We start from the raw sequence: 11213 nt of genomic DNA on the forward strand, positions 1-11213 counted from the left end.
AATACAATACAAGTAAGTCTTCTGCCCTGGTATTCCATTCCTAAAGCACTTGTTCCCAGTTTCCATCCTGAGCTTCGGTTAGAGCAAAGCATTGTAGTAAGAGCTTGGGTCTGGGTTCACATATAAGGCTGCTGACCTTAGCCAAGATTCCTTAACCTGCTCTGCCTTCTGTGTCCCCCATTTCTGAAATGGAGGTGACAGCAGCTCGTACGAGGTCATTGGCAGCGTTAAATGGGTGAAAGTGCCCAGAACAGTGCCTGGTGCATAGTTACACTATTAGTATATGTTGTCCCTTATTTTGTGGTTCATAATAATGCTAGTGATTGATTCTGAGTCAGCCTCTCCTCTCTGAGCCTCTTCCCTGCTGCCATGTTCTCAGCACTGGTTTCTGGTGGAATGGGTGAAAACACCCGTCACACAGAGTTGAGAGTCCTGTTGTTTATGGATTCTTCAGGAGGTTGGGGGTGTTTAGGGGAGATACACATGACAAGCCATCTTGGTATTATATCAGTCAGTGTCCCTTTTTAGCATCTTCATCCAGCCATATCTGTTTTTCTTATCTGAATTTCTCAACCCCAGCTCACCCTCCATGCCACTTCCACACCTGGCAACCCTCCAAGGTGGCTATGACTTACGGGAAAATAAGGAGCCTGGCACTGACCATGGGCCCACTGTGTACCAGGCTCTATTTTATATACTAGCATATTGTAGAGGGCCCCTTGGGAATGCACATGGATGACCTTTACATTAATGTCAGCTGAGTCACCGTGACTGGCATGGCCGTCCCCCAGAAACAGCCTCCCAAAATGTCGGAGACCGTAATCAGCACCGATTTCTTATCTTTATCCATGAGCTTGGAATGCAGAACGAATAGGACCTTGACTTACCCAGGTCTTGATATGCTAAATCCCAGGAATGAGGAATGAATAGGACCTGGGCACACCCAAAACTTCTTTGACCTTAAAACCCCCCTCTGGAAAGCAATACATGCCCTGTGTTGTCTGTGGTGGGTGGTGACTGCCTCTCCATCAGAGTGGCAGCCCCCCATCTGGATCCCAGCTTGAATCTACTTCTGCCTCTTGGTTTCTTTCGTTTTTCTTTAATTTCTTAATCCCCAGCTCCTCCACTCAGGAACCTGTCGTTTTCCGTGCGGGTCGAGGAAAAGAGAAACAGCCCCCCACAATATGCAACCTTCCCCCCTCCCCTATTTCACAGATGCGGAAAAGGAGTCTGAAAGAGAAGCAGGGCCTTACCGAAGGACCAAAGCCAGGCAGCAGCAAGCTTGTCTTACGCTGGGCAAACCAAATTTTTTCTTTCCCTGGCACTGGGCAGGCTGCCTAGTGGTGAGTCAGTCAAGTACCCAGAGAGTGATTGTATTCGAACTTTTGCTCCGACAAAAAAACGTCTGCTGTGATTTACATCCTTGTCTATCTGATTGCATGTATCTGATAAGTATTATCAGGAGAATATCTTTTGTTTGAAATAGAGTTTCTGGTACAAAGGACAGATGTTTGGGGAACGTTGAGAGTCATTCCCAAATCACCTATTCACTTCTTAATTTCCCTGTTCGTTTTATTCATTCATAGATTGAATGAATTATGGAACTCTAGTCCTCTGCTGGACATGGCTGTAGTTTGGAAATCCTATAGTGAATAGGACAGAGTACCTGACCTTTGGGAGCAGATGTTCTAGTGGGGTAGGCGATGTCAGGTGAAAGATGCTTGGAAGAAAGGAAAATCAATCTGTTTTCCAGCCAGCTGCACGGGCATTTCAGGAGCTGCAGGACGGATTGTGTTTTTAAAAATCTCTTGTTCCATTCTGATCAACTAAAGGAAATAAAATTAAGGCGTCCGCTCCTCTCAAACAGTGACCTTCAGGTTGGAGGGCAGGGAGAGTGCCATCCTTGCTGCTGTCCTGTTGCTATGGAGCTGCTGACAGCCATAGGCCTCAGACTGGGGCTGGGACACTGTGCTGTGCGAGGGCCAGTGCGCCGCCCACCTGCCTGCCACAGAGGGACAGAGTCAGGACTCTCTGGTTGTGTTTTTAATGGAGTCAAATCCACGTGGTTTGTATATTTTTCCTTTAATCTTGGGCATTTTGTTTCTCTTTCTGAGAACATAACTTGAAACACTACAGAGCCAATAATCATATAAAAAGTGTACCCGTAAACGCTGTACAGTTTTATACACATTCACAATGTACTTTTTGCTGCCTTCTAGATAATTTATTTTGCAACACATTACTGCACAGTTGTAAATAACTTATGTACTGTAACATCACTTCAGTTATGTGTAAAGAAATAAATGAATTAATTAAATGCTCTTTGTACATGACAGTCCCCTTCCCGGGAGGGGCCAGTATACAGGACTGTGAGATGAGGGTTGTTCCACTGAAAAACTCCATTGTCTTAAACATTTTTCCTCCCAAATGATTAGCTTTTGATTTTGAAACAAATTATATAATTGACCCTTGAACAAAATAGTCAAAAATCGTTGACTCCCTCAAAACTTAACTACTAATAGCCTACTGTTGACGAGAAGCCTTACTGGTAACATAGTTGATTAACACATATTTTGTGTGTTATATACTGTATTCTTACAATAAAGCTAGAAAAAAGAAAAAAAAAAAAAAAAAAAAAAAAGGAAAATCAGGGTAAGGGAACTGAGAATGGCAGGTGGTCAGGGAAGGCTGCTCGGAGGAGGCGACTTCGGAGCGGAAGGTGAGGAAATGAGCCATATAGAGATGCTGAAGAGCAGGGAGGGGAAAGACCCGAGAAGGTGGCGTGGGCCTGGCTATGTAAGGATTGTCAGGGTGGCCAGAGTGACGAGCAGAGCCAGGGGAAGAGAGGCAGGATCTGTTAGGGATGGAGGTACAGAGAGAAACTAGATGATGTGAAACCTTGCAGACCACTGTAAGGGCTTTGGAATTAACTTCTAAGTGTAACAGAAAGCCATGGGAGGGCTGTGAGCAAGGACCAGTGTGTTGTGTATGCTTTGTAAAGATTTCTCTAGCAAACACCAAAAATTAATAATGGCGGTTGTGCCGAAACCGGTTTGGCTCAGTGGATAGAGTGTCAGCCTGCGAACTGAAAGGTCCCGGGTTCGATTCCGGTCAAGGGCATGTACCTTGGTTGCGGGCACATCCCCAGTAGGGGGGGTGTGCAGGAGGCAGCTGATCGGTGTTTCTCTCTCATCACTGTTTCTGGTTCTCTATCCCTCTCTCTTCCTCTCTGTAAAAAAATCAATAAAATATATTTTAAAAAATAATGGTGGCTGCCTGTGGAGGTGAGGGTAACAGACAGATGTGGATCGGGGCTATGAGGAAGACCTGTTAAGACTTTTATGTTTTTGAACCATGTGATTATTATCTATTTTTAAAAAGTTAAGTAAAAATGCCGGTGGCTTTGAGGAGAACGGCCTGCAGCTGGGCAGGGTGGAAACAGGAGATGAGGAAGCCGGTGTCCCTGCCTGGGCAGGAGACGATGGTGACTCAGGAAGAGGGCTGTGAGAGGAAGCATGAATCAGGGATGACTTATAAATTGTCCTAAAGGTTTTGGAACTGACTGACTGGATGGAAAGTGATGCTTTTTATCAAGATGGGAAGTAGTCTTGACGGGAAGCCGGCAGCCTTTGAACTTCTTAACTTTGAGATGCACATTGGACACCAAGTAAGGGGTCACAGTTTGGGAGAGAAACCAGGGTTTGTAGATTCAGAATTTTTTTTAAAATATATTTTATTGATTTTTTTTACAGAGAGGAAGAGAGAAGGATAGAGAGTTAGAAACATCGATGAGAGAAACATGGATGAGCTGCCTCTTGCACACCTCCTACTGGGGATGTGCCTGGTACATGCCCTTGACCGGAATCAAACCTGGGACCTTTGAGTCCACAGGCCGATGCTCTATCCACTAAGCCAAACCGGTTTTGGCAAGATTCAGAATTTTTACCGACTTTTTAAAAACACACACAAAGGTATTGTGATAAAGAACATCCATCACTGAGTATTGACAGTCATCTACATCTTTCTTGTCTTTTTTCTCCCATTTCCCCCTCCCACATAAAGGCATACTCTTTCCTGTAGTTTTTCTTTTAAAGCGGATTTCACATAGCTCATCATTTTACCAATAACTACAGTATGCTAAATTTTGGAGCTGTTAATATAGAGATGATATTTAAAGCCCTGGGTTTGTCTGAAGCCATCGAGATTGAGGGGATAGAGGGATCGGGCCATCGGGCCTCCCACATTTGGGGACAGGAAAAGGACCAGCATCCTAGAGAGGAAGCAGAGACATCAAAAGAGGTGATAATCTGGTGCCAAGGGAACAGAGGGTTCCAAAGAAAAGGTGCTCCACTCGAGAGCCAGAGGAATAGGGCAGTGGCTGCAGGTGGCTGTGGGGACCACAATGAAAAAAGCACAGCCTTCTTATCCCTCCGTCTAACTATCGATATGTTATGGAAACGTCTCAATAACGTGATACAGATTCTAGAAGAAGTTTGTAAGTACTTACTTTTCTTTTACTTTTTAAAAATATATATTTTATTGGTTTTTTACAGAGAGGAAAGGAGAGGGATAGAGAGTTAGAAACATCAATGAGAGAAAATCATCGATCAGCTGCCTCCTGCACACCTCCTACCGGGGATGTGCCCGCAACCCAGGTACATGCCCTTGACCGGAATCGAACCTGGGACCTTTCAGTCCGCAGGCTGATTCTCTATCCACTGAGCCAAACTGGTTTCAGCTTTTCTATTACTTTTTTTTCAATGAAGTGTAACTTAAATGTAAAGTGCATAAAGAGCACAGATTTGGATGTAGGTCATTCAATTTTTTTAAAAATATATATATATTTTTTATTGATCTTTTACAGAGAGGAAGGAAGAGAGACAGAGAGTCAGAAACATCAATGAGAGAGAAACATTGATCAGCTGCCTCCAGCCCAGGGGATGTCCCCACAACCAAGGCACATGCCCTGACCGGAATCGAACCTGGGACCCTTCAGTCCATAAGCCAACACTCTATCCACTGAGCCAAACCAGTCAGGGCAGTCATTGAATTTTTTATAAATAAATATACTCATATAACCACTAACATTTCCAAATACTCAAAAATTGCCCTGTTTGCATTTTCCTGTCCATTCCCCCACTCCAGAAGCAACCACTGAGCTGATGCCAGTCACTCCAGGTTAGCTGTGCCTGCTCTTGAACTTCATAGAAATGAAACCTTAGAGCAGGTCTTCTGTGCGTCCGGCTTCTTTAGCTCTATGGCCGTGGAAGTCTTCCCGATGCATGTAATAGGATTTGGCTCTACCAGAACTGATTTCCTACTGGTTATCTTTCATGCTGGTTATTTTACAACATCTAAAGTAAAGACAGAATGTCAAGGCCAGATGTTTTGCAGTTTGGTGAATACCTAGTGAACTTTAAGGATAGTGGAGGCTCTATAGTGCTTAAAGCTATAGTGGGATGTTTTTAAGATGGGAGAAATCACAGCTTGTTGGTATGCTGATGGGAGTGATAGAGGAAGAGACTTGGGAACCAGCTCCTCATAAAGGTGAAGGGGGGGGGGGTGCGACAGGGTGGAAAGAGGGGCTGGAATTAAAGGAGGGCCAGCTCATCCTGGTAAAAGAAAGGAAAGTCTTACTCTTTGACATCCCCTCCAAATTGTAAAAACCGCTCCCGTGGTTTTTATATGTTGGCAGCTATTCCACATGGCACAAAAGCTCAAAACAGGTCTTTGGACTTTCAATCCGATGTTGACGCAGATAATACGGCTCTTTTTATGGATCTGAGTAAAAAGCTGGACAAATACTGGCGATGGTTGTTCTAAGTGGGCGGGGCGAGAGGGAGAGGAGCGTGGTGGGCAGTTACTGCAAAGAACGTTTGGGAAGGAAGAGGAGCCACATGGCAGCCACAGGTGCGATACTGTGATTTACAATAAACAGGTATTTGCTCTTCTTCCTGTTCCCCTGCACAGAACCCTTCAAACCCTTCAGACCCTTGGCATTTTCGGAGATGAGAGTGAAAAAGGTGTCTTGTTATGTTAGTAAGGTGACTTTTGGAAAGCCCCTGTGTAACCGAAGGAGGGGCGCTGGTGGCCCGGAGACCCAATCATATGATTACAATCTTAGAATTTTTAGGTCCACAATCCCTCCACCCCATCTCCTGGGAGGGAAGAAGGAAGGGCTAGTGGTCCAATCAATTGCTAAATGGCCAATCACTTAATCAACTATGGCTAAGTAATGAAGCCTGCATTAAAAAAATCAAGCCGAAACCAGTTTGGCTCAGTGGATAGAGCATCAGCCTGAGGACTGAAAGGTCCCAGATTCGATTCCTGTCAAGGGCATGTACCTTGGTTGCAGGCACATCCCCAGTGGGGGTGGTGCAGGAGGCAGCTGATCGATGATTCTCTCTTATCGATGTTTCTGACTATCTCTCTCCCTTCCTCTCTGTAAAAAATCAATTATATATATATATATATATATATATATATATATATATATATATTTTTTTTTTTTTTTTTTTTTTTAATGAAAAGGCGGGGTAAAGAGAGCTTCCGGGCGGTTACTACATGGAGCTGCCAGGAGAGGGGCATGCTCAGAGTAGGGACGCTCCAAGCCCTTCTTTCTTACCTTGCCCTTTGCCTCTCTTCCACCTGGCTGTTCCTGGCTTACATCCTTTTATAATAAGCTGATGTTCCAGTAAGTAAACTGTTCCTATAAGCCACTCTAGCAAATTAATGGAATCCAAGGGATCGGGTTGTTGGAAACTCTGATTCATAGCCAGTCAGAGGCCCAGGTGACAACCTGGACTTGAAATTGGTGGCTGAAGTAGGGGGACAGTCTTGTGGGACTGAGCCCTTATCCTGTGGCATCTGGCTCTTCTCCAGTTTCATATTCTAAGAAATGTCTAAGTGTAAGAAATGTCCAGGCCGAAACCAGTTTGGCTCAGTGGTAGAGCGTCGGTCTGTGGACTGAAAGGTCCCGGGTTCGATTCCGGTCAAGGGCATGTACCTTGGTTGCGGGCACATCCCCGGTGGGGGGTGTGCAAGAGGCAGCTGGTCGATGTTTCTCTCTCATCGACGTTTCTAGCTCTCTACCTCTCTCCCTTCCTCTCTGTAAAAAAATCAATAAAATATATTTTAAAAAAGAAAAAGAAAAAGGAATGTCCAGATCTGTGGAGAGTGGGTATGAGCCAAACTGACCATAATTGCCGGCTTAGGATATGACAAAATCGCAATGGGTTGAGAAAATGCCCCTGAGAATGGCAGTTTTACTTTACAATCAAAGGAGGAGGAGAAAGAACGGTTACAGGAAATTCATTGGTGGTAGATTAGGGAGGTGGGAAAAAGAAAGCAAGGCAAGAGGAAGTTTCTGAGATTGGGTAAAGAGTAAACTGGAGAGACAAATACTTCTTTCACATTGGCGGGTACCAGATCATTAACCATTAACCTTTACAGCACGGAGGGACGGTGTGCAGGGAACATGATGGCATGAAGGGTTTCTGGCCCCAGCGCCAGCCAGCGGCTCTGTCCTTGAGGAGTCTAGAAAAAAAGGGATTGTTTTGACCCCCCAAAGGCAGGTTATCATAGATGCACAGAGATAATAGGCTCAGTTAAGGAAGAAATTGACCTTCGGCAGGAAAATACTGGCTTAGGCTATGACTGCCCTCCATGACTCACTTCTAGTTAGGAAGCTCTCATTTCAAGCCATCCCGTGTGGTTATTTTTGGATGTCATGCAGGCCTCCTCAGAGCTTGTCTGGTTCAGTATATGACCCCTTTTTCGTCCACACGATTCAACAAGATCTCATTATGCTATTTATTCCCGTAAGACTCCCAGCTGGCCTCTGAGGATTGCTTGATGTGAGGAAAATCCATAAGTGGGAGCTGGCTGCATAATAGTTAGCAGCCAGGAAGGGGGGTGGGGGTGTGTGTCTAAAGTGGGGGGCAGCATCTAAACACCCCTGTGGATGTGTTAACACAACGGAATACTATTCTGCAGTGCAAAAAGAATGAGTGGATGGAGGGGTCTCACAGCCACTGGAGAACCAAGAAGGAAACACTGAGGGTGGAGGAAGGTGTCGGCTGGGACAGGAGGGCTTTTAAGGGTCTGGAAACGCCTGGCCGAATCGGAGTAACAGCTACTCTGGTGAATGCATTTGTAAAAATTCACTGAGACTGCATTTAACATTGGTGTGGCTTTATGTAAAATGGATCTTCATAAAAGGAAAAACGAGCTAGGCTTAGGAGCTAGACCAAGAGAGGGCAGGAGGGAGCCACGGAAGGTTTTTGAGCGGGGATGGCCCAGTCAGGTCTGGGTATGACGAGGGAGATCTTCAGGGGTGCGTGGGGGCGGGTCCATGGAAGGAGAGGGGCCAGAGTGTGGCCCCCGCCTCAGCTCCTGACCGGTTCTCTGGTCCTGGAGAGCGTCCACGCCTCTCTGGATCCTCTTTTTCCACCCAGCCCTTCCGTGGGAGTGCAGGCAGAACAGAAGTAGGAGGGGGAAGTAGCCCAAAATTACCCTGAGACTGAGCCCCTCGAGGACAGAGCCCTGACTCATGCCTGCAGCCCGGCGGCCAGGGCCTTCAGGAAGTGCTGGTTCGGTGAGGAGGGCAAAACCTGCCAGAAGAGGGGGTAGATAGGGGTCAGGGGTCAGGACCTGTGCCCACAGCGGAGAATGGGAGCAGGTAGGTGGGGGCAGAGCCGAGATAATGCAGAACTGGGGTCTCTCACGTGTTCTTAAGTTCTCAGTCATTGCCAGGGCCAGCCTGACGGTGGAACCGGGCTGAGGTAGGGAGGTGGGAATTGAGAAAAGAAAGACAGGAAAGCGGGGTCGGGAGGACTATAGGTAGCCATTGACCGACTGCAGCAGGTTTATTAACTATGCAACGCCTTTTATACACAAACACTGAACAGGAGGTCTGTCAAGAGGAATGTATTCTTTGTTCCTCTTAATCTCTAAGGGAGAGACAGAGCAGAAGGACAAATTCTTGGTATAGAAAATCTCAGTAAATACCCTGTTTCCCTGAAAATAAGACAGTGTCTTATATTAATTTTTTTCTCCCAAAGTTGCGCTAGGTCTTATTTTCAGGGGATGTCTTATCTTTCCATGCGCTAGGTCTTATTTTCAGAGGATGTCTTATTTTCGGGGAAACACAGTAGTTATAGACTTCTTGGCAAGCCATGAAAGGTTGCTCTCATTCTACTGATAGTCGCCATCCAAACAAGCGTGGGAAAACTGTGTGGGTAGGGGGCCAGCCTTGCTAGCCCCCTTGAATGCAAGGACCTTGTCAGCTTACACCCTGTCTCCAACAAGTCATAAAGCCCCTTCTGAACAGTCCCTCCCTTGTCTCAGTGGAAGCCAACATGTGGCAGAAGGTGAGGGGCTTTGGGCCACATTAGAGATTTACTGTGCACACGAGGCCCTGCACATGGCATTGATGACACAATGTGAACAAAAATGAAAATATGGCCGGGACCGGTTTGGCTCAGTGGATAGAGCATCGGCCTGCGGACTGAAGGGTCCCGGGTTCGATTCCGGTCAAGGGCATGTACCTTGGTTGCGGGCACATCCCCAGTGGGGGGTGTGCAGGAGGCAGCTGGTTGATGTTTCTCTCTCATCAATGTTTCTCTCTGTCCCTCTCAATTCCTCTCTGTGTAAAACCAATAAAATATATATTTTTTTTAAATGAAAATATGGTGAGCTGATCTGAGAAGACCAGTAGGCTAAGCACTGGGCTCTGGAGCCAGCTGCTGGGGCAAATCCCAGCTCACCCACCTCTTCGCTGTGGTTCTGAGGTTTCTGCATCTCAGCTTTCTCATCTATAAAATGGGGCCAGCAGTGCCCGCTTTGCCTCCTTTTGTAGAGATCTGTAAGATGGGTTCTACACAGGGCTTAGCGTGGTGCTGGGCCCGGTAAATATTGTGAGCAGGCTCACGGGGCTAAGGTAAGGTGACCAGACGTCCCGCTTTTTAACAATTTGTCCCCGCATCCCGATTTAATTGGGACTTTTTAAAAACGCCTCGGGACGAGGGACAAATTGTTAAAAATCGGGACATCTGGTCACCTTAGGCTATGGAAGCTTCAGGGGACTTCCTGGGAGCGGGGACATCTAAGCCAAGGCCCAAAGGAGGAGGAGGAAGGAGTTTGCCAACTAAAGGGGGTTGGAGGGGGCCGGAGAAAGAGTGGTCCCAGATGAAGGAGTTTGGCAGGTTACCAGGCGACACTGAGGAGGGCTTCCTGGGGGGAGAGCCTGTTGGAAGTGTCTTCAGAGGTTCCATCGGGTTCCTGTCTCCGTTACCCTCCAGGAGGGCTGGTGGCGAGGAAGGGCAGTCCGGCAGTGGGCGGTGCAGGCCCCAGTTTAGCAGGGCTGAGGGGTGCGGCTGGCTGCGGATTTGGAGGGAAATCCAAAGATAGCTCAGCAGAGGAGGATGACTTGGGGCCCAGCTTCCCCGAAGCTCCAGGGAAGTGAGCATGAGTCAGCCTCTCAAAGGGGAGCGAAGCCACTTGTAGGAAGTGAGACCTGGGTTCGAGCCCCGTGGCCACTGTGCCTCTGACTCATCTCCCTCGGGGCACAGGGAGACAGGCTGGGTGTGAATCTGGACCCTGCAGCCCTGGTTCTCGGTGTCAGGTCTGGCTCCACTTACCCGCAGTTTCTGTATCTGTACAGCAGGGTGCGGTGGGGTGAGGCGGGGTAGGGTGGGGGGTGATCTTGGTGATCTATAAAATGGGAGCACAGTGGGATCTCCGAAAGTGCCAGCCCCCTCCCTCTTCCTGACTGAGTCCTAGCAGATGTGGGTATAGGGGGGTGGTTTAGGGTGGTTTAGTCTCCTGATGGGTGAGTTGTCATCTAGGTTTCAGTGAGGGGAAAAGGGCAGAAGAGAGAAAAGGGGCAGCTGAGCATGGTCTGAAAATCAATAGAATAATACAAAGACTGACTATCTTCCGTATTTGGTTCTCACTGAATTCCTGACCCTCTGTGCCATTCTGTTCTGGCCCAGTTCCATGGGGGTGGCCCATTTTACAGGTGAAATAAAATATTCAGGGCGATGGGAGCGTTTGTCCCAGTCGCACAGCCAGTGGATGGCGGAGCTGGAATCTGCCTGAATCTGTTCTTAGTCTCAGAGCTAGGAGGGGAGGTGGTTGAGGACTCTGAAGCCTTCAGACACGGGAGGGCGCTTAGGAAGGGCCTCTGCTTTACAGACGGGGAAACTGAGGTT

Source organism: Pipistrellus hanaki, assembly GCF_964339955.1.
Source record: "Pipistrellus hanaki genome assembly, chromosome: 15".
Taxonomy (NCBI): domain Eukaryota; kingdom Metazoa; phylum Chordata; class Mammalia; order Chiroptera; family Vespertilionidae; genus Pipistrellus; species Pipistrellus hanaki.